General features: G+C 47.8%; 1 pseudogene; it reads right to left on the reverse strand.

The window, feature by feature from the left end:
* Nucleotides 1-21,207: 21,207 nt before the first annotated feature.
* Nucleotides 21,208-22,702, reverse strand: LOC103111288 (large ribosomal subunit protein uL5-like; annotated as a pseudogene).
* Nucleotides 22,703-24,109: the final 1,407 nt, after the last annotated feature.

The raw sequence follows: 24,109 nt of genomic DNA on the forward strand, positions 1-24,109 counted from the left end.
CAGAGCAGGCTGACCAGCCTCCCTACAGAGAGTGGGGCGTCCCCGCCATGGCTGCTCTGCAGTGAGGTGTCGTTTTCACCGGGCTGGCTTCACTGATGGGAGACAGACGACCCGGGACTCATGGTTGAACTGTAGGCAGTATCTCTTTATTCATGCTGGATGCAACACAATCTAAGCCCAGCTAAACTAAACTAACTAACGTAAAACTCACAATGCTGTCTTTATATATACTTGTCAAGTAGGGTGGGAACAGGATGTGATGTAGAGAGGGTGGAGAGAAAAGTGACTGGTGAAAATCAGGGTGTGACAAAGAGAGGGGGCGGAGCAGGCAAGAATTCTACCACTGAACCACCAATGCCCTGGAGAGAGGGTGTTGCTTGTTAACAGTGGTTATGTAAATAGAATACAGTGGTTATGTAAATAGAATGCAGTGTTAAGCAGGGGGGATTAAACCAAATGAAACAGAAGAGGTTTTTAGAAGTAGAATTAGAAGCATACCAACAGTGAGGACAGGTCCTGGGGAGGCCACAGGAAGGCTTGTACTGAAGGTCCTGAGGGACGTGACCAGTGATGTTGAGAGAGGGGTCTGTGAGAGGTCTAGGCCAGTCATGTCTGTGTGGGAATCCCAGGATCGCCTGACTGGGGCCCCCACTGATAGGGTATAAGCCTACTTCAAGTGACAGGTGCCAAGAGCTTGTGTCCCTGGTGGAAGGACAGTAGTCACAGAGATAGAGCTGGCAGAGCAAACACAGTCCTCCTCCAATGGCAGGGTCTGGTTCTACGCCATTCGCACCACTGAAGTCTGTGCCCTCCCCCAACAATAACCACCGTTGTTTTCAGAGTCTCAGCCACAGTTTGGTCACTATTGTTTTCCCAGAGTGCTGTGCTTCCACCCCCCTGTGATCCCGCATGACTGAAGTCATCCAATAGCTGTTCTTCACCTCCTGTCTTCCTTCACTAAGCACATAGTCACCTCCAGTTCCACCTGCTTCTCCCTAAAGGACACATCGCGAGCTTGACTGCCAAGTAGTGTTCTACTGAATGCATGTCCCATACCTGATCTGCGCCGTCTTCTGTCAGTGGGATGTTTCTACTCCTCGGCTATTGTGGATAGTATAGCTATGGCCGCAGCGGTACAGACATCCCTCTGAACTTGTGTTTTCATGTCCGTTTGATAAATGCTTAGGGGTGGTTTTCTGGGTCATAAGCTGTTTCCTCTTCATCTGGGGACTTTCCTGCATTCACAAGGGGCTGCCCAGATTTGTGTTGCTGCCAGGGGCGCTCCGGAACGGGTCTCTTCACACCTGCGCCAGCGCCTGCTGCCTCTTTTCTGTAAGGACAGCTGCTTGCACAGTCATGAGTCTGACTCTTCTCTAGCTGTCAGTGGAGTGCAATGGCTTTCTGTCTGTCTGTGGCTTGCGTGAATGTCTTCTTCAGGAAAGCGTCTACCTAGACTTTCTTCCCCACTTTCATCGTGTCATTCTTCTTGTGCAGCTGTTTGAGCTCCACATAGACGTTCAGTGTAAATAGTGTTTTCCTGAATCAAAGGCCAGGGGACTCTGTGGGAGACAGCACAGTTCTCTTCAAGGAGGGCTGGGGAGATACCTCAGCAGCCCAGTACAGAAGTTGCAAGTCTGACATTCCTGTTTCTAGACAAGTCACCACATAGGGCAGAGCTGTCTTCTGCTTGGTTCTCTCTCATAAATACATACTTCAGATTGAAAAAGAGAGGCTTTATTAGGAATATGACTTTATAATAATGCTGGATGACACCTGCATCACAAAGTGGAACTGAGCCACTCACCTCCTCATATGATAGAAGGCAGTGAACTCCTCAAAGATGATAGAAATAAGGGTCACAGCTAATGCGTTTGAAATGAAGGAGAAAATATTCAAAAAGTAGAAAAAAGTTTCCTATCTACAATGTCAAAAGCATGATGCAGAAAAGAAGGATGAATGGATCACATGGAGATTTACAACATTTGGTTTTCAAAACACTTCATCAGGAAAACAAAAAGACAGGTTGCAGATTCAGAATACATATTTTCAAAACCACTATCCATTAAAGGATGGGTATTCAGAATTTACATCGTAGAATTCCAGCTATTGAATAGAAGACAAACAATGCAATCAAATAATAGCTGACAGATCTGAGCAAATATATCAGCCAGGAAGATATATGAATGCAAATTAAGACCACAATCAGATAACCTTTCCCTCCCTCCAGAGTGACGGCCATAAATAAGACAGATAATAACAAAGTTTGACAAGCTTGTGGAGACACGGGATCCTGGATACATCCCGTGTGTGGTGGCGTGAAGTGTGCAGCTAATTGAGAAAGTAGTTTCTCAAAAAGAAATAAGTAGTCTTAGCCTGGAAGTCAGCTTCCATGCTCCTAGTGGCATCTCATCCAAGACAAATAAAAACCCAACTCCACCCCAAGGCTTGCCTGTGGTTGAATGTTCATAACAGCGCCCAACCTGGAAGTTGTCCAGAGTCCATCCTGTGTGGATACATAGACCAAGCATGGTATAGACATCTGGAGGAATATTACACAGGGCTATAAAAGCAATTGATGACTGACACGTGCTAGCCATAACTGGACCTCACACACATTACTCTAAGTGAAGAAACACCAGGCACAGGAGAACATACAGTGTATGGTTTTGATGCATGAAATGTTCATAAAAGGCCAAATTTGTAGGTACAAAATGTAAACTAACCATTGTTTGGGGCTGGACAGGAGCTCTAATGCTCAGAATTGGCCTATGTTGTTGTCAGAGCCACTGGGGAAAGGGCTTCCCCAGGACAACGTGACACAATGTATAAGCAAAATGCCAAAGGACCAGACAGTAATTTTTACCTTCCCCTGCCGGGATAGCCTGAGGGTACTTCTTCCCGAGCTAGTGCTCTCTGGGTTGGAGAGAACTCAACTGGAGCCAATACTGCTCCCCAAGCTTTCCTTCTGTATGGTGTTCCCATGTGGTGACCAGGGGCTCGAACCCAAGTTCTCACAAATAGAGAACTATGCATTCTCTTGATTGAGCCACCCCCTTCCCAGGCCAAACACCTGATTCTTGTCAAGTTGTTTAACTGTGCATGGGAATAAACATATAGGCGATTTGTAGACACACAAGATGGCATCCCACGAGATGAAATTGGCAGTAACCGCCATAGGATCAAGGATTACAAAGCACACCGTGAATCAGGGAACTTAAGCCACAGAGGAGAAAAGTTGGTCAACAGTTGGGTTACCTTGCTTTCTTTTTCTTGTGAGTCACTGACTTGGGTTAGCAAGATCCCCACGTAAGTGGGAGCACCTGGTAGTCAGTCTTCGCTCTGTGAACTCACTCGGCACCTCAGCCTCCAGCTCCACCCATGTTTTCCAAAGTTAACGTTTCCAAGTAAGAACCATTAAAGCAGTTACATGTCATATTTATACTCAGACTTACGTACAGAATCTTATTGCCTCCCAGGTTGCTGCTGGGGCTTGGTACCTGCACTACAAATCCACCACTTCTGGCAGCCATCTTTTCCTTTCATTTTCTTCTCTATTTTATTTGGCAGGAGAGAGTGAATTAGAGAGGGGAGGGACCCCTGCAGCTCTGCTTCACCACTTGTGAAGCTTTTCCCTGCATGTGGGGACCATGCTTTCTTTGTCTCATCATCTGAGAATGGACAGCAATATCCCTAGTGGGAAATAAATAAATAAATAAATAAATAGGGCCAGGTGGTAGTGCATCTGGTTAAGTGCACACATTACAGTGAGCAAGGACCTAGGTTCAAGTCCCTGGTACCCACCTGCAGGGAGGAAGCTTAGCGAGTGGTGAAACAGGGCTGCAGGTGTCTCCCTTCTCTCTCTCCCCTTCTCCCCTACCTCCTATTTCTTTCTGTGTCTATCAATAATAAATAAAGATTAAATAAACCAATAGTCTGCATGTGAAGAGTTCTTTTCAAAGCATACAGATATAGGCTGATAGGTTGTGAGGATGGCAGGGAGGTTGCTGTCTGATTCATCTGGAAAGATGAAAGGGGGCCAGTTGGTTGCGGGAAGATGCTGCCTGTCTCATCCACACTGTCCTAGTGGTGGGCGGACCAGGGTCCCTGGTGAGCACACCTGCGAGTTCGCACTATGCGGACGTTGCCTCAGCCTTGGCTTGTGTTGCAGGAAGCAGCGGGGAAGCCGCCTCCCCAGCCTTTCTGTTTGCCTCCTGCTCATGTGTGAGGCTCTGGCTGGTATTTAAGGCCCTATAGTGTATCCGGGGACTGACAACTGAATGTAAACACCATTATCTCCAGAAAGCTTTATCCTAAAAAAGCGATTCAGCATGGAGTGAATTCATCCAAGAGATCAGTGTCAGGGAGGGAATTTTGTGAGATGAGATGTTTCCCATCAGTAAGGACGCGTCTTCTCTCCCCGCCCCTCAGAGAGACTCGCACCTGCACACACGTTCACTCTCTCAAGCTTCTGGCCCGTGAGCAGGAAGACAGCATGCACTGCTCTGCACATCTGACACGCGACAGGGTTTTCCATCCAATACAGAAGACTTTACATCTGAGTGTCTGCCCGGTGCAAATGTTCAACTATGGATTAATTCATGTGCAATGTTGTCCTATCTGTTCCTCTCGGAGAAATAGCTAAATAACATCACCCTTGATTGCCGACTGTCCTCTCATCACATTTTCCTTGACAGTTTGTTTCTGTAAAGATTTATCTCCATTTGGAGGTAAAGATAATGATGAGGAGGAGGATGATGGCCTCCTTCTACCAAGAATAAAAGATGAAAATAGAACTCTGGGTCAGATAGCAAGTCCTGCCGTAGAATCTCTTCAAAGAGCTTGCTGAGCCCCGGGAAGTGACAGGGTCTGTGGGGAGCACTGGGGGCGTTAAATGGACCATGGTGAGAAGAGACTTCTGTATGGAGCCGCTGAAACGCAACATAGAAGCACCAGCACTTGGTCTTAGCCCTGGTGTACGTTGCCCTTGGTGGGGGCAGAGGAGTGGAGGAGGGAGACTGGCACCTTGGTGGAGGGAGTAGGGTGGTGGTCCATTCAGAGAGCAGCAGGATGGTTCCTGGAACCTAAAGGATCCTTAAGCCATGTCAACTCCATAACAGGATGATAGACTGAATGTGAAAGAAAGTACTTTCTGTGTTGCAGTGGCTCTGTAGTCTCAGGAATATCTTGCACAATCTTTTTATTTTATTAGTTTTTAATTTTGCCCAGGCCATTCCTCCACCTGCTTACAACTCTCTGTCTGTTTACTCACTGCTTCTGTGTTTCTGCAGAACCAGGGTTTCTAACAGTAAAAACTCAATGAACGCAGCACAGCCTAACATGACAGATACCCAAATTAAATGCTTCCCCTCACACAAGTCTTTCTTTCCTTCTTTTCTTCCTCCCTCCCTCCCTTCTCTTTCTCTCTTTCTTTCTTTCTTTCCTTCATTCTTTCTTCTTTGCCCACTGTAGACCAGCAGTGGAAGTCACCTGCATAGCAGGTGATGCAGTGAAATAAAATGGAGTGAGCCAGTCTGTAACCACGCACTAACTGCAAGAGTGTTTCCTCACGCAGCTGAGCTGAACTTTCTGAGGCTTCTGATAGTGCTGAGCCAAGACCAGTCTCTCCTGAAGTGCCGTTCTGCTGTTCTAGGGCAGCAACCAGTGCAAATGCTCAAATGGGGGAAAAATCTTTGTCAAATACTTAAAAGAGAGAGAGACAGAGACAGGGAGAGAGAAAGGGAGAGGGAGAGGGAGAGGGAGAGGGGAGGGGAGGGGAGAGGGAGAGGGAGAGGGAGAGGGGAGGGGAAGGGAGAGGGAGAGCGAGGGGAGGGGAGGGGAGGGGGAGGGAGAGGGAGAGGGAGAGAGACTGCTCCATGGTGGCAAGCAAGCTTGGTGCAGGGATCAAGCCTGTGTGTGACCTCTGGATCTTCTTGCCATCTGCTGCTCTGATGAACTGAGCTTAATTCCCTCAGTAGTTTTGGGATCTTCCACTCATCTGAAACTTGGATCGCAGTCCTGCAAAGCAATACTCCACGGATTTGTATTCTTACTGCTTTTCTTACCAACTTGACAAAGAGTTACCAGATAGCAAGGCTGCAGGACTGTGGTCCCCCCATCATACCCCTCAACAAAATTCTACTGTGGTGTCCAGTTCACAGGACCACCTCTAAGACACAGACGCACATCACAACACCCGGCTTTCCGCCATCCCAAACACCTGTCCTGAGCACCTGCAGTGACCACGGGATGGACTTCGCCTCTTGGGAAACCTTTCCATGTGCTCTGTCTCCTCCACCTGCCACCTGGAGAAAACAGAATTCAGCCAGCTAGAAGAAGAAGAAGCCAGCAACTCTGATGCTGGAGACACACCTACCTTTGTGCTTTTTCCCCAGCGTTAGTCAGGGATTTTTATGTACCAATCCATATGATTTCCACCCAGCGTTAGTCAGGGATTTTTATATACCAATCCATATGATTTTTAGATCCCCAAATGGAATGGTGCATTTAAGCTAGTTTCCTTCTAAAAACAGAAATTAAGGGGTCAGGTTGGGAGGACAGATTACAGTGCCCAAGGACCCGGGTTCAAGCCCCCAGGCCCCAACTACAGGGGCAAAGCTTCACGAGTGGTGAAGCAGGGCTGCAGGTGTCTCTCTGTCTCTCTCCCTCTCTATCTCCCCCTCCCCTCTTGATTTCTGGCTGTCTCTATTCAATAAGTAAATAAAGGTAATGCAGAAAAAAAAAAAAACAGAAATTACCACACATGGAACAAAGCTTGACTAGAGTGTGTTGGGGAGAGCCTGGGCCTTGAGTCCGCACCCCATGTTTACAGATGTGTGTGACTGTGCCCTCAGCCATGCCCACTGCACCCTGCTCCACCCCAGCAGCCTGGCCCAGCTCTCTCTCTGCCTGGGCACTGGGGCTTCTCCACCATTCTCTGTGATGAGATGTGCCTGCTTTCTCTCTTGCTGGCTGTTTTTTCCAACTTGTTGTTTAGTGTGGGAAGTCTGAAGATTCCCCCTTGCTCCCCTCCGCAAAACCTGGGACACAGGGGTGTCAGAAGCTCCTTGTGCACCCCCTGTCCCTTGGGGTGCAGCGTCGGCATGACCGTAATAAATGCTAGTGCCACCTTAACATCTACAGCTGCAGGTGAGGCCGGGCTGGATGAGGATTAATGCTGGTTCATGTTTGGGCTCCTGTACCCGGCGTGGGAATGGTAATGAGTACTCCAAACCCCTTCTTGCTCTGTTAACTTTGCCCTCCTTTCTGCCCTTGGACATTGGAGGACTCCCTCCAAACTCACACACTCACGCCACTCCTTGTAAGAAAAGACACAGAACTCGTGAGATCACATCAACCTGTTTGTCACTGCTAGAGTTATTTTCCTGTCAACAGACCTAAAAGATGGATGCAATGCAGGCAGACAGACGGTCAGACAGACACACAGAGACCTGCACCTCCACGCACAAGGGCTGACACAAAGGAGCCCCTTGACGGAAATCCTGGAGCACCCCCAGCTCGGCTCGGCAGGGGGATGTTGGATGTGCATGCCTTGACAGTGGCCCTGTGGGTTCCGGGGCACACTTCCTCCCAGCAGAGACAGGCAGTGAGCAAACAGCTCCCTGCATTGCCACGGCCCAGACACATTCACCTCTGCTCATTCCGCCCAACCAACTTTGCTCCTGGACGCCCCATCTGTTGAGATATATTTTCGCACATCCTGCTCGGAGGATGGAGGAACAAAGGGGCGTTCTCCCCGCTGGGCAGGCACAGCAAGCAGCCAGGCACGTCCTCCTTCCCCCTCTGCCCTCCAGGGAGATGTAGGTAGCTGAGCAGCCTCTGCACCACACGGCAGGAGGAGAAGAGCATTCTGGGAAGCTCGCGCTGGCCACGCCACCTGCGAGCCGCTTCTGAGACACGACTTGGAGCGAGCACATGGTTACCTGGGTTAACTCCCCAGAAATATGTCTGTTGTTTTTGTTCACCCCAGAGGTCTCACGCCACATCTGAGCTCTGTTCCTTGGAACAAGGACTGCTTGTTCTCCCAAGGATATTCTGATCATTCGAGGTAATCAGCGGAGTACATTACAGCAGAAAATCTGAACCAACAAGCTGTACAAACAGAATGGCAATGAGAAGCTTTAATGCATTTCTGATGCACGTTTAGAGCGGTGACTCTGGGCCACAGATGTACATGTGTTGTGCTTTATATTGCTGAGATATGGCCTGTGAGAACCTATTACAGCATATCATCACCACGCTGGAGAGACCGCGCAAAGAAAGATTCCATCACACATTACTCCCGCGGATGTATTAGAGAAACAAATTGTACTTGGAATTGAAAAGTCACAGGCTTATTCTGTCTTAATAAATTCCTGCCAAAAGGCTAAGTGTGAGACTAGAAATACTTCCCAAATGCTGTTACTGTATTATCATCTTTGACATCTCAGGGGCCGTTCCAAAAAAAAAAATCATCAGGTATCAGTGCCAGGTTCTCACAATAAATTCTTTTTATCTGTTATCTTTGCTCCTGTCTTCCACCCTTCTTGATTTCATGTGGTCATTTTCAGCTGTCTGTCCTTAAAAAATAAATCACCCTGTAGCTAAAAGAAAACTAAGATGTCTTCCACGGGGCCGTCCCCATGGGTCAATGGAAATTGTTTTATAATGCAAGTCACTAATCCCGAACTTCAATTTCCCTTCAGACCTGTGGGGAGAGCTTCAGGAGGCCCTGAAACAGGTGAAAATGAAAGGCAAGGAGGAAGCCCCGAGCCTCACGTAGGCAGATTCAAATTCTCTGTGGCCGTGGTGCTTAATGATTGGTGGAAGGCTCCAAAAATAATCTGGCAAATAAGTAAAAAAATAATTATGAGAGAAAATGCAGTGAGGGCATTTTAAAATATCTTCAGGATATTACTGGAGCTGCCCAAGAAACGGAAACTCACAGAATCAGTTTTATCAGCTGCTAAACTGTTCCTTTTATTTTATCAGTCTAAGGCTTCCTCGCTTGAGAGTTCGCTCCTAATCCATTCATCTGAGCTCAGTGTGTAATGAAATCCAGCTTTCCTTCTAAAATGGAAAAAAGATAAACTGAGGGGGGTCAGGTGGCGGTGCACCTGGTTGAGCGCACATGTTACAGTGCATAAGGACCCAGGTTCAAGCCTCTGGTCCCCACCTGCAGGGGAGAAGCTTCATGAGTGCTGAAACATGGCTGCAGGTGTCACTATTCCTGGCTGTCTCCCCCATCCCTCTCAATTTCTCTCTATCTTGATCAAATAAATACTTACGGGGGCCAGGCGGTGGTGCACCTGATTAAGTGCACACGTTACAGTGCGCAAGGATCTGAGTGCAAGCCCAGGCTCCCCACCTGCAGGGGGAAAGCTTCACCACTGGTGATGGTGATGATGATGATGATGATGATGATGATGATAATGATGATAATAATAATATAAAGAACATTTATATTATTTATATTAGGAGGTGAGGTCAGCCAGGAAGAGCAGGATGAAGATGGGCTGGTCTCACTCAGGGACAGAAGTGGAGACATCAGAACAGAAGGGGAAACCACCAAGCAGAACGTGGACTGGGTTTGGTGTCTTACCCCAAAGTCAAGGACTCTGGGGTGGGGGTGGGGCTTTCAGGTCCTGGTGCTGATGGTGGAGGAGGACCTGGGCTGGGGGGATATTTTACAGAAAAATGAGAAATTGGAAGCTGGATGGTGGTTCACCTGGTTGAGCTCAGATGCTGCAATAAATAAGGACCCAGGTTCTAGACCTCAGTCCCCGCCTGCAGGGGGAGGCTTCATGAGTGTTGAAGCAAAGCTGCAAGTCTCTTTCTGTCTCTATCTCCCCCCCATTCTCTAGATTTCTCTCTGTCTCTATCCAATAAATAAATTAATACATTTTTAAAAAAATATGAGAAATTTTACACATGCATCAAAAACTGTATTTACTGTAAGCCATTAATCTCCTTAATTAAAAAAAAAAAGGTTACTAGCACTGATGCCCTTCTCACCCTAACATTCCAACCAAGGGACTGAAACAGAAAGGGTCATTTAGGTTTGCAGAATTAAAGGGGAAAAGCAGGATGTGTAGAGTATGCAAGAAGGTTCTTCTTGAGAACTTTTGTTATACTTATAGATGCTAAAAAAAAGAAGGAGAATCTTATTCTACATTCATGAAGCTTCCTCTTAGCCGATAACATATTTGAGGGAGAATTATCACACGTGATAGATGACTCAATGAATGACTGTACCAGGAAAAGCTTTTCATCACCATTAACGTAAATAAAAGCGTCTCACAGCTGGTGATAAGAACCGTGCATAAGGCAAGGGGCACACCTGGTGCTCTTGAGGAAAAGTCCTTAGAGTGTTTTTTCAAATCTCCATAAAAATGAAAGTAGAAGCAGCATGGTGACTTATGGGAAATGTGTCTTTACTATAATTTCATTTCATTATTTTTGACACCAGGATTATCACTGGAGGCTTAGTGCCTGCATGATTCTGTCACTGTGTTTCCTTTCTTTTAGATGGAGAGTGAGACAGAGGGAGAGAGGGAGGGAAGGAAGGAGAGAGAGAGAGAGAGAGAGAGAGAGAGAACAGGGCAGCTCTCCACCTCTTAAAGCACACACACCCCTGTCCCACACACACTCTCTCCTAAGGCCCAGGGGCTTGACTAGGATTCTAGGTCATGTGAGCTTCTGGGGAGATGAGGGTTTGTACCCTTGTGACAACAACTGGACTGGAAGTCATTTGACCCCCAGTACAATGATAAAAGTGGGGGCAGTTGGTAGGGAACCAGCTAGGCTCACATATCACAAGGCACAAGGACCCAGGTTCAAGTCCCAGTCCTCACCTGGACAGGGAAGCTTCAGCAACAGTAAAACAGGACTACAGGTGTCTCTCTTTACCTCTCCTTATCTATCTCCCACAGCCCTCCCAATTTTCTCTCCTCTCTCAGCATCATGCACAGCATCCAGGGAGCCCCATGGAGGGTGGGCAGGGCTGTGGGGTCTCTCCTCTCTCAGCACCATGGACAGCACCCAGGGCGCCCCATGGAGGGTGGGCAGGGCTGTGGGGTCTCTCCTCTCTCAGCACCAGGCACAGCACCCAGGGAGCCCATGGAGGGTGAGCAGGGCTGTGGGGTCTCTCCTCTCTCAGCACCAGGCACAGCACCCAGGGAGCCCATGGAGGGTGGGCAGGGCTGTGGGGTCTCTCCTCTCTCAGCACCAGTCACAGCACCCAGGGAGCCCATGGAGGGTGGGCAGGGCTGTGGGGTCTCTCCTCTCTCAGCACCATGGACAGCACCCAGGGAGCCCATGGTGGGTGGGCAGGGCTGTGGGGTCTCTCCTCTCTCAGCACCATGCACAGCACCCAGGGAGCCCCATGGAGGGTGGGCAGGGCTGTGGGGTCTCTCCTTTCTCTCTATCTCTCCCTTTCTCATGTTTCTCTCTATCTCTCTAGTATAGTGAAATATTGGCTCAAATAACTGTGAGTGTGTGTGTGTGTGTGTGTGTGTTTCAAGGTTGACCTAGTGTCACCACATACAAACCATAAAAAAGAAAGGTAATCTATTAATCTGCTATTTTTAAAATTTTTTATTTCATTTATTTTATTCATTTTACTGGATAGAGATATAGAGCTGTTGAGGAGGGAGGAGGTGATAGAGAGGAAGAGAAAGAGAGACACCTGCAGACCTGCTCCACCACTCCTGAAATGTCATCCCTGTAGGTGGGGACTGGGGCCTTGAACCCTGGTCCTTGACCACTCAATCTGGTGTGCCACCATAGGGCCCTGCCTGATATCTTCTTCACGGTGCATCCAAAGACATGGGCTCTGGCCTTGCTGAGCACACCATTTCCCTGCACGTTGGCCAGTACAGTGGGCCAAGTCACAAGGTGTCGGGGACTGCGTGGGTGGTTTGCTGCTCTTGTGCACTGGCTCCTCCAGCCTGCTGGCTGACCAGCCACAGCCACATCATAGTCCCAAGGGGGCATCCCAGTTCTGACCTTGGAAACCCCACAACACAGTCCAGTGTTGACCCCCTGTCTCAGGTTACACCCTGGGACCTCGCTGGTGGTGGAGCTGAGAGACTAGAAGTCTCCACTCTCTAGCCCCGGGGGTGGCTGCCTTAGGCTCCAAAGGCAACTCTGCTTCTTTCTGAGAGAATTGACTTTTTTACCCCTGTATCCTGTTCTCCCCTTTCAACAATTAGAGATGGCCGGCGATTGCCAGAAGAGATTTCCTCAGTCACTTGTGATCACAACGCCTTGCAAGACATTTTCATTTTTCTCCATTTTTGTTAGGGGTTCAGCAGAGTTTTGTAAAAGTCTGTGACTTCAGGGGTGTGGCTGAGTGTGGTGTCTCCACAGGCTCCCACTGTGAGCACCATCACAGCTTAGAGCATGCCTCAGAAACAGCCGGGCTCCCATTTTGTTGTTGCAAATTCGTTTGTTTTAGTCATTTTTACCTGGCAAAATACTTTAAATATGTAATGTTCATGCAAGAAAAAAAAAAGGTGAAGCTTTCTCCTTGATCTTTCTTCACTTTATATACATGGGAAATTCATCAGCCAGGAGCTCCTCGGAGGTAAACACAGATGTAAAGAATTGCTTATGAGCTAATTCTCCCTCATTACTGCAGTGTTCAGAATCTACAGGCGTCTTTCAACTCCACAAAAGAGACAGTGCCGGGAATCATGATTCCCCACTCCTGAGGAAGCCCTCCTTCTATGAAGAAGGCACAAAAGTCATTAGGATTTAATTGAAACTACTGTAAGCTAAAGTTGAGCTCCCTGTAGGCGAGAGGTTTACAAGAAACCTGAGGCATTTTCTTTCCATCTCTAGAATAAATCTCAGACTTAGTAATCCTGGTGGAATTTAAAAAAATAATAATGACTTTGATGATAAAGTAATGCTCTTCCAAATCAGAGAAGAGAAAACATTTCACCACGGAAGCAGGTTTGCATTAGTGGAACATCACAGAATGAAGCGTCAGAAGAAGGGAACCAAGGGACCCAGGAAGAGGGGTAGTGTGGCTTCTCACTTTCAAAAGTCTTGTCAAAAATGCATGTGGACAAAAGGAGAGATAGCAGGATGCTTCCTAACTGCACCGTTCAAGGCAAGAGCACGCCAGACAGCATTCTGCAAGTGATGTGCAATAGCTAGTGTCTCTTGATTTGTTTCTTTCTTTTTATTTATTTATTTATTTAATTTTTTATTTATCAAAAGGAAACATTGACTAAACCAAAGGATAAGAGGGGTACAACTCCACACAATTCCCACCACCAGAACTCCGTATCCCATCCCCTCCCCTGATAGCTTTCCTATTCTTTATCCCTCTGGGAGTATGGACCCAGCGTCATTGTGGGATGCAGAAGGTGGAAGGTCTGGCTTCTGGAATTGCTTCCCCACTGAACATGGGCATTGACTGGTGGATCCACACTCCCAGCCTGCCTCTCTCTTTCCCTAGTGTGGCAGGGCTCTGGGGAAACAGAGCTCCAGGACACATTGGTGAGGTCATCTGTCCAGGGAAGTCTGGTCGGCATCATGCTGGCATCTGGAACCTGGTGGTTGAAAAGAGAGTTAACATACAAAGCTAAACACGTTGTTGACCAGTCATGGACCTAAAGGCTGGAATAGTGCAGATGAAGAGTTGGGGCGGAGGCTCCATTTCGTAGGTAGCTAGTAGGTATATTTTAGTTATATTCCAAAGGACCTGTGGCTATACTAATGCTTTTTTTTTTTTTTTTTTTTTTTTGCCTGGGCCTGAAATCTGATATACAGGTGGATCCTAATTATTGTCTGGGGAGGTGATGTCATGGCTGGCAGAAGGACCAGAAAGCTGCATCAGGGAAGAGAGTAGCTCCCAAATATTGGAAAAGTGTATATTGTTGACTGTAAACCCCATTGATTTGATGTGATCTGTGGCCCATATTCAGCTTAGGAGCCTATGTGACCTCTGCATCCCTGTAGGTCTGAGCTCACATTCTGTGTTCATGTGTAGGAACGTTCCAAGCTGCCCCAATATCAGGACCCATCTTCCTCAGGTATAGCATACAGTATGTTGTCCAGCCTCCCTTCGGAGGATGGAACATTCTCTACCATTGTTGATCCAGGTTGAGGGCAAGGTCCTATGGGGGCCCACAAAGGGGTCTATTCTGTTGTTTCTGATAGAAATGACCAGTAACAATGGAGAGAGGGATTTATTAGAGGTCTAGGCCCATCATGTCTGTCTGGGAATCTCAGGATGCCCCGAATAGGGCCCCAGCTGATGGGGTGGCCTGATAATGACTAAAGAGTGATTGTTAAAGTATGCCAGTCTCTTGCCCTTATTCAGCTTTTGAAGCCCTTGCTTTGATGAGGTTAGCTTGGGTGTGAGTGAGAGAACTGTAATAGGAAGTAGGTGAGGAGGGTATCTAAGTCTAAGTAGACACTATTTCACTATGAACTTGATACTGACACTGCAGACTACTGTGTACTTTTGCTTTCAGGTATATATTTTGCCCTAATTTATGGAGACATGTGAACATAGGCTCTATCTCACAGGACCTGGTCTATATCTAGGTTTTGGGACTTTGTTAGGAAGTGAACCTCCTGGAATGGAATTAGAGAATACCATGAAAGGAAAGGTCTCACCTGAGTGATGAGGCTGAAGGGCTGACATTCCACACCTGAAGTCTCTGGACACAGTCTGAATTGAAGCATGCTGAGGTGGTACTCGTATTGATTAGGTTGGGATTGGTGGATGCAATATCATTTGGTATGACTTGAGAGAAGCATGCAGGAAAGTGAGCGCCACCCTAGAGGTTCCAGGACTGGGGGAAATATAGGCTCTGTAGAGGAAGCAGGAGGTTCTTGCTGTCTTAGGGTCAAGAAGACAATAGATAGTTATAGCTATAATCACATTATTTGGCAATTGGGTTAACTTTGAAATATCCCTTTGTTAGGATTTGCTGTATCATACACAACATCACCATAATTATGTCCTTTAACATTTTTTGTATATAGCTGTGCCACCGGTTACTTCTGTTCTCCCTGGTCTAAGCTTTTGAGAGAGGCAATGTATCAAAGACTCAGCCTATGTATTAAAAAGACTCAGTCTGTGCTTTAAAAATTTGAGACATTCAATCAATTTTCCCCTCTCATATTAATTAAATAGTGATTCATATGACTACAAATTGATAGGAGTGTCCATAATCACTGTTTATTTCCTAAGAGACTTAGTTGTCTCTGAGAGGCCGTGGGAACCAGGACAGCACTCTGAGATAGATGCTGACCTGGGGATTGAACCTGGGACTTCACACATGCAAGTCTCGGCCTGTGCCTCAGGGAGCCTCTGCAGCTACCCTTGGCTCTGTTTGCAAAGCTTCAAAGTGCCTTTCAAGCTGACATTTACTTAACCACTAGCATTTCTCCTTTGCACACTTTGGCAGAGAGGACACTGGTTCAAGGGAGCGGAAGAGCCCAGTAGAACAGTGCACACACTTTGCACCTGCTGCCCACGTCCCCTGTTCCCTCCTGGGCCCAGCTGCTGTTGATGTTGTCTCTTCCCCTTTTTTTGCCTCTGTTTTTCTCTTTCTAGTCAACCCAGAGCAGTGAAGCTCCAGAGATGACCCAGAAAGAGAACCTCATATCTGTAAGGCCAACCCAACAGTGTCTCTCCATGATTTAGAGGTCACATCTTTTTCATTTTTTATTTGTGACTAATAGTGGGTTACAAGATTGTAGGAATATGCAGTCTACTTCCAAGCCAGCAGAGTTCTGTGTCCTCACCTTCCTACCTCTAAAGGTAACAGGCAACCATCACAATTCTCACAAGTCTTAGATATATTTCTTTTCTCTTCCTCCCTTTCTTCTCCCTTTCTTTCTTTCTTTCTTTCTTTCTTTCTTTCTTTCTTTCTTTCTTTCTTCCTTCCTTCCTTCCTTGCTTCCTTCCTTTCTTTCTTTCTTTCTTTCTTTCTTTCTTTCTTTCTGTCTTTCGTTCTTTTTTTCTTCCTCCATTCTCCCCACGCACCTCCACTAGCTTACAAGGCATCAGAATATTCTTTTTTTCCCCATCATCAGGACTCCACCACTTCAAGTTGACATTTTCAGAGAATGAGAGACAAATAGATATAGATCAATATAGAGATACATAGATAGATAGATAGATAGATAGATAGATAGATAGATAGATAGATAGATGATAGACATGTATCAAACACACTATGAACCCCATGAGAACACACTTGGTCCAGAAGTGCCCAACAAGTTTGCTGCTAAGGTGGCAACCTGTGGCAACTGCAAAGGCCACAACATGCAGATAGAGGCAGAGGGGATCCTGGAGACAGAGGCTGAAGCTCATCCCTGAGGGTCCTGCCTTCCCCAGAAGGGACCAGAGAGCTGGGGGACCAGGGGCTGGTGGGGTCTCTCTCTCTCTCCATCCCCTGAGGGTCCTCCTTCCTTCCCCAGAAGGGACCAGAGAACTGGGGGACCAGGGCTGGGGTCTCTCTCTCTCCATCCCCTGAGGGCCCTGCCTTCTCCAGAAGGGACCAGAGAGCTGGAGGGCCAGGGGCTGGAGTCTCTCTCTCTCTCTCTTTCTCTCTCTCTCTTTCTGTTTCTCTCTCCATCCCCTGAGGGTCCTGCCTTCCACAGAAGGGACTAGAGAGCTGGGAGACTAGGAGCTAGAGTCTCTCTCTCTCTTTCTCTTTCTCTGTCTTCCTTTCTCTCTCCATCCCCATAGTGTCCTGCCTTCCCCAGAAGGGGCTAGAGAGCTCTGGGGACCAGGGGCTGGGGTTCCTCTCTCTCTCTCTCTCTCTCTGTGTGTGTGTGTGTCTGTCTGTCTGTCTGTCTCAGGGGTCTACACACACACATGGCTGTATTTTCTTCTCCTTTTCTCCCCTTACTTTCTCCTAGTCAGTGCTCCTCTTCTCCCTGAAACTTGACTGTCTCTCTCTCTGTGATTCCTTCCTGGAGGAGTCAGTCTAGACCCCATGGGAGCAGGCAAGTAACCCTGTGAGCTACCCTCGTCTGTCCTCCACAGAACCATTAGGAGGGTCCTCCCCCCACCTCCTACCAAGAGAAGAGCTTCTGAGGGCCACACCCCTGCTTCCAGAAGACTAGGATTAGTCTCCAAGGGTACACCCCTCACAGGGTCTCTGCAGCTCCCCGCACAGGGAACCACACTCTGAGCACGGGCACCACCTCATAGTCACATTTTCCAGGCACGGATGGCTGAGCTCAGGGAGGTCCTCAGCAGGAAGCCACCCCAGAGGTTCAGCATTTGCAATTCATGTGACTTGCCTGAGGACGGCCCTGTGCTGAGTCTCGCCTGGTTTAAACTGTAACTGGCGCATCTCAGCTGGGTTTCGTCCGCATTTATGAACTTTCCAGTGGAAACACACTTGCACTGGCCAGCTGTCTCCTAGTGGCCACTGCCTCCCGCTTCCTCTCTGGAAGGGGTGCTTCTGAGCTCAGGGACCTTTGTTGTCTCTGCCCTTGGTGTTAGGAATGCCTTTGGTCTGAGGGACCCCATAAGCAGTCCTCGGGTGAGGGTGCACAGAGCCCCCTTTCCCTTCCTGTTTTCAGGGTCTCTTTATCCTTCCTCACCGTCTGCTGCTCCAGCAGAGTGCTGTCTCCACTGCTGACCAGGGCAGCCTGAGGGAGGCCTGGGAGCAGGGGAGAGTCTGGATCCTCTAGTTTCACCAGGTTTTGACATAAATGGGCAAAATTTCTAGAGTGAGGCCACCAACATGGAACAGAACAAAATATTCAGGGAACAACAACAAACAGACATGAAAGCCCTTCCAGATGCTAGAGAGAATGACTCTCAGGGGTAGAGAGCATAGTGGACAAGAGACTCTCGCACCTGAGACTTCAAGGTCTCGGGTTCAATCCCTCACACCACCATCAATTAGAGCTGAGCAGGGATCTGATTAAAGACAAACAAACACCAACAACCACTCACTTTCCTAAGAGAACCCTGCTTGCTTTGGCTTGTCTGTATTTGCCCGTGATGTTTTTTTATTTAACGGGAGCGCCATTGGCGTAGACATCACTTGAACTTCAAGTGTATACAAAGATCATTTTAAATCGGTGGCTACTTATTGTCCACTTATAGGTAAATAAGGTACTTAAATAATAAACAATGACTGCATTGTTTAAGATAATGTTGTATTTCTTCTTTAAAACATTTACTGGAGGGAGTTGGGCGGTAGCGCAGTGGGTTAAGCGCAGGTGGCGCAAAGCGCAAGGACCGGTGTAAGGATCCCAGTTTGAGCCCCTGGCGGCTCCCCACCTGCAGGGGAGTCGCTTCACAGGCGGTGAAGCAGGTCTGCAGATGTCTATCTTTCTCTCCCCCTCTCTGTCTTCCCCTCCTCTCTCCATTTCTCTCTGTCCTATCCAACAATGATGATAACAAAAATAACTACAACAATAAAACAACAAAGGCAACAGAAGGGGATAAATAAATTTTTTTAAAAACTAAAAAAAACATTTATTGGAATTTAATAATTATTAACAAGAGTGTAAAATAAGGGGGTCTAGGCCCACAATAATGTTGGGTGTCTACGTCACTGAGGATCAGAGTCTAGTCAATGTTGCTGCCATGCAGGGCTCTGTTTTTCCTGTGATGAGGAATGTAAGACGCGCTCTCTCACCTGCATTATTCAGATCAATTATCCTGTCCTTGTAATTAATGCCGGCCCCATCACTCACAGGCAGATTTCATCTGCCCCAGGGTCCCCGCTGTGCAGGGTTTTATGAAGCCTCATCTCTGCTCTATAAGATCAAAGACAGAAACAACAGACAGCAAACAATGCAAAACAGCATTTTTATTGTCTCCTAAGCAGACAGGGTGCTGAAAGTCATCTTCAGACCTTGTGATTTCCATCTGTCCTGCCATCTTTCAGCTTCCAGTCTGAGAATTCTGCCTCAAAAAGGACACGGGTGTGAGTGAGAAGTTCTTTCAGATAAACAGACACCCATTAGAAGGCCAGGCTGGGTCTTCCCCAGATAAGAGAGGGAAACAAAACAAACAAGGAAGACTCCCAGCTGAGGGAAATGGCCCTGTGAGCACTGCCCTCACCTGGGAAGGGCTCCTTCTGCTTTGGGCGGGCACAGGAGGGAGGACACACACAGTTCAGGGCAGCGGCTGGCCAGAGGAGGTCGGGTCTCCAGGCCATCAATGCTCTTCCAGGAGCTGGGGCTGACAGGAGATGGCTCAGCCCCCAGAAGCCTCCTGGAAGCCACTGCAGACCCCCAGCCCCGCTGCCCGCGGAAGTGCCCGCTCAGACTGCCGGGCCCCATGTCCACACGCAGCCCACAGCGCCGCTGCTCTTCCAGTGCGGGTCAGCGCAGTTCATCAGCAGAAGGGCCTTGGGCGGGGGCCAGGGAGAGGGAGCGAGTCAAGGAAGCGGAGTCCTGGGCCTTGTCTGATTAGCTGCTTTCAAATGCTGCTTGTGGCTAATTTCTCAGCGGCTTGACCCACAGGTGTTGGCCGGTGCCCATAAATCAGGTCTCCCGCCTCCCCCTCGCACCCCAGGTCCCCTCGTGCATAGAGAGGGGCTGTTTAAGTGCCAGGCAGGGCAAGATGGATGGCGCACTCAATCATACGCGTGTTTAGTGAACTGTCGCTCTGCTGCGGCCGGTCCCACGGTGCTCCCACAGCCAGGCCAGCCAGGTGTTATTGTAACCCGAGTCCTCTGTGCCGTCGCATGCCACTTCTGCAAGGTACAGGGCGTACGTTTCCCCCACCTTTATTTGTCTGGCTTGTAGAGAGAGCCCTTAGCATACGACCGGGCTATTAAATTTTCCAGCTCAGTCTGCTGTGCAGTGAAGGGGAACAGCATCCCGATGGCTTGGAGGGCCAAAGGGAAGCTCTCGCTGGGAACTTGGCATCTGTGGCCACTCATGGACTTTTAATGTATTTGTCTTGAATTAAAGGTGGTCATTAAATGGATCGCAAACCAAGCCATCTCGACACTAAGTGTTATGGGCAGGAAATGCCACTTTGGCATCTCATTTCACTCTTCCCAGAGCTGTTCCTAGTTTGACATCAATGTACAGGTCAACCTGGGAGTCAAGAGCAGTGGAAATACATATTCCACATTTATTCACCTGGGACGTAACCAAGTGGGGCTCAGGGCTCAGCTACCTGAGACCTGGCTTAAGCAAGGCTGGCAGTGAGTGGACGTGCTGGCTGGGGAGACCTCGTGGAAGCCATAGGCCATGGTGTCATTTAACGTGGACAAAGAACATAGTGAGTCTGACACAACAGACCCGCGGTTCTGTGTCTCCTTGAAGGAACAAAATATTTTGTGGAAATTGTAAATTATGCCTCCAATTCCACATGCCCCATACTTAACGTAAGCCATGTGGTGGGAGATGGCCTTGTTTATCTTTGATTTTCAGCATTTTTTAGTGGAGCTCAGACGGATAGAGTGCCAAGATTCTGGGCATCAAAGTATAGGGGCTGAGCATCGGGCCATGGGGTGCAGACTGGGCCTTCTGGCTGATGGAGCTGGAAGCCACGAACTGAGTGACAGGCTGGTATACAGGCTGGTATATTCTGCAGCATGGATGGAGACTGAGCAAACCTGGTCAGAGCTCAGATGTGTTTGCTAGACTTGGGGAGGGCTGGCAGAGCCTGGTGAAGCCTCCCCTCTTAGTGGGCAGAGAGAATTGAGAGGAGAAGGTAAGACAGAAAGGGAGAGAGAGAGAGGGAGAAAGAGAGAGAGGGAATAAGAGAGAAAAAGAGAGAGAGAGGGAATAAGAGAGAGAGAGAGAGGGAATAAGAGGAAGAGACTGAGAGAGAAAGAGAATGAGAGAGAGAGAGAGAGAGAGAGAGAGAGAGAGAGATAGCTGCACACCTTTTTACTGCTTGTGAAGCGTCTCCTTTGCAGGTGGGGAGCCAGGGCCCAGGTGGGATCCTGGCACGCGGGGGTGTGTGTACACACTCAGGTGCACCACGACCGGCTGCTTGGCTTGATGTTAATTAACACGATTCCTTCAAGTCCCATCCAAGATGAAGCAAAGGAGGTCAGTTCATTGTCTTTAACAGCTGAGAGTAGCCTGCTGTGTACGGTATCACACACTTCTTAGCCACTCATCTCCCCACGTGGCAACTGGGGAGCTCTGGTGTCTGTACTATGAGGTGGACATGGGTGTGTGTAGCTCTCTTCCGAGGCTGCCTCTGCTTCCTTAGGATATATCCCCAAGAGAGGGATGACCACGTCAGAAGGCAGCTTCATCTCCACCCTTCCGACAAATCCCCAGACTGTTCTCCACAAGGCTCAGAACAATCTGCGGCATTCACACAGGCGCTGGTGGCGGGTTCCCTTTCCCCCACACCCTTGATGGTACTTGCTGTCCCCTGGTTTCTAAGGCATGGCGTTGTCACATGTGTGCAGTGGCTTCTCATCACTGTGGCAGCTTCCAGTGGAGGCGATGGGACAGAGAACCCCTTTGGTGGGAACCGTGTGGAATTATACCCCTGTTTTCTTATGATTTTGTAAATAAATATTAAGTCACTAGTAAAAGATCAAAAATACAGAGAGAAGCTTCTCCTCGTCTTTATTTGCATTTCGACTGTATTTGGTGACTTAGGGGATTTTTTTCATAAGTCTGCTGGCCCTATAGAAGTCCTTCTTAGTATAGATTCTATTCAAGTCCTGACCCTATTTACTTATTTATTTGTTTTATTAGTGTGTTAATACTGGTTTACAAAATCACAAGACCACAGGGGTATAATTCCACACTGTTCCCACCACCAGAGTTCTGTGTCCCCATTCCCTCCACTGGAAACTGCAGTGGTTCTCTCCAGGGTACAGAGATTGGCTGATATTATTTATATAACAACCTGTCATCTATCCATCTATCTATCTATCTATCATGTATCTACCTATCATCTATCAATCAATATTTCTGCCCATTTATTTATGGCCTTGCCTTCTCTTTCTCTCTCACTCTCTTTTTTTTTTTAGTTTTTTAAATTTATTTTAAAAAGGAAACACTGACTAAACCATAGGATAAGAGGGGTACAACTCCACACAGTTCCCACCCCCAGAACTCCGTATCCTATCCCCTCCCCTGATGGCTTTCCTATTCTTTATCCCTCTGGGAGTATGGACCCAGGGTCATTGTGGGGCGCAGAAGGTGGAAGGTCTGGCTTTTGTAATTTTTTCCCTGCTGAACATGGGCATTGGCAGGTGGATTCATACTCCCAGCCTGCCTCTTTCTTTCCCTAGTGGGGCAGGGTTCTCCTCTTTTTTATTTAATAGGACAGAGAGAAAGTAAGTGAGGATGGGGTGATAGAGAGAGGGAGAGAAAGAAAGACACCTGCAGACCAGGCCATAGATGCCAATGCTTGGGTCGTATTTGATTTCCAGATCGATATGTTCCTCATCCCAAAGCCAAAGTTTCCAGTGTCTGAGAAGTTGTTTTTCCTTAATTCGTATTCTCGCACCTTTAGACCTTTCTCCAGGATTTCTTCTGCCTTCGCTCCATGGACTGCGCAATGGACGACAATCTTTTCATTTCGCCTGATGCCAAAGGATCTCACTGTGTATCTAGTCTTGGAGAGCACAGGGGTCTGACCGGTGAGCTGCTCCTGCACCTTGGCCACCCGCAACAGCCTGTCCCCACTCTCCCCCACACAGAAGCTGAGGCAGAGCTTGCAGATGCAAAGCTCCCACATCTGGTTCTCCTTTTCACTCTGGTCCTGCACCATGATAGAGAACAGGAAGAGAGAGTGAGGCTTCCAGATCCACAGCCTTATGGGCCAGGAGGCAGGAACTTTTCCCAGGTCTGGCTACTGGAATTGCTTCCCCGCTGAACCTGGGCATTGACAGATGGATCCATACTCCCAGCCTGTCTCTCTCTCTCCCTAGTGGGGAAGGGCTCTGGGGAAGTGGGGCTCTAGGACATATTGGTGGGATTGTCTGTCCAGGGAAGTCTGGTCAGCATCCTGCTAGCATCTGGAATCTGCTGGCTGAAAATGGAGTTAATATATAAAGCCAAACAAACTGATGAACAATATGGACCTAAAGGCTGGAATAGTGCAGATGAAGTGTTGGGGGGTACTTACTGCAGACTACTGTGTACTTCTGCTTTCAGGTATATATTTTGCCCTAATTTATGGATATATGTGAACATATGTTCTATCTTACGGAACCTGGCCTATATCTAGGTTTTGGGACTTTGTTAGGAAGTGAACCACCTGGAATGGAATTAGAGAATCCTATGAAAGGAATGGTCTCACCGAGTAATGAGGGTGAAGGGTTGTGATTACACACCCGACGTCTCTGGACACAGTCTGAAGTGAAGCATGCTAGGGTGGCACTCCTTGCATTGATTAGGTTGGGATCGGCAGATGGAATATCATTTGATATGAATTGAAAGAAGCATGCAGGAAAGTGAGCCCCACCGTAAGGTTCCAGGACTGGGGGAAATATAGGCTCTATAGTGGAGATGTGAGGTTCCTGCTGTCTTAGGGTTCAAGAAAACAATAGATAGTTATTGTTATCATCTCATTATTTGGTAACTGGGTTAACTTTGAAAAGTCCCTTTGTTAGGGTTTGCTGTATAATACCCAGCATCTTGTATATAGCTGTGCCACCAGTTGCTTCTGTTCTCCCTGGTCTAGGCTTTTGACAGAGTCAACATATCAAAGACTCAGCCTATGTATTAAAAAGACTCAGTCTGTGCTTTAAAAAGTTTGAGACATACAATCAATTTTTCCCCTCTCATATTGATTAGTGATTTATATGACCACAAATTAATAGGAGTGTACATAAACACCATTACCACCACCAAAAGACTGTGTCCCATCCCATCCCATCCCATCTTCCTGCCCCCCACTGCCCCAGGAAGCTGAACATCCACCCTCTCCCCAGAGTTTTTACTTTGGTGCCCTACTCCAGATTTAGTCAAATCCTGCTTTGAGTTTCCCTTTCTGTTCTTATTTCTCATCTTCTGTTGATGAGTGGGATCATCCCATACTCGTCTTTATCTTTTTTTTTTAATATTTATTTATTTATTTATTCCCTTTTGTTGCCCTTGTCGTTTTATTGTTGTAGTTATTATTGTTGTTGTTGTTGTTGGATAGGGCAGAGAGAAATGGAGAGAGGAGGGGAAG

This window comes from Erinaceus europaeus, chromosome 5, assembly GCF_950295315.1.
Source record: "Erinaceus europaeus chromosome 5, mEriEur2.1, whole genome shotgun sequence".
Classification (NCBI taxonomy): Eukaryota; Metazoa; Chordata; class Mammalia; order Eulipotyphla; family Erinaceidae; genus Erinaceus; species Erinaceus europaeus.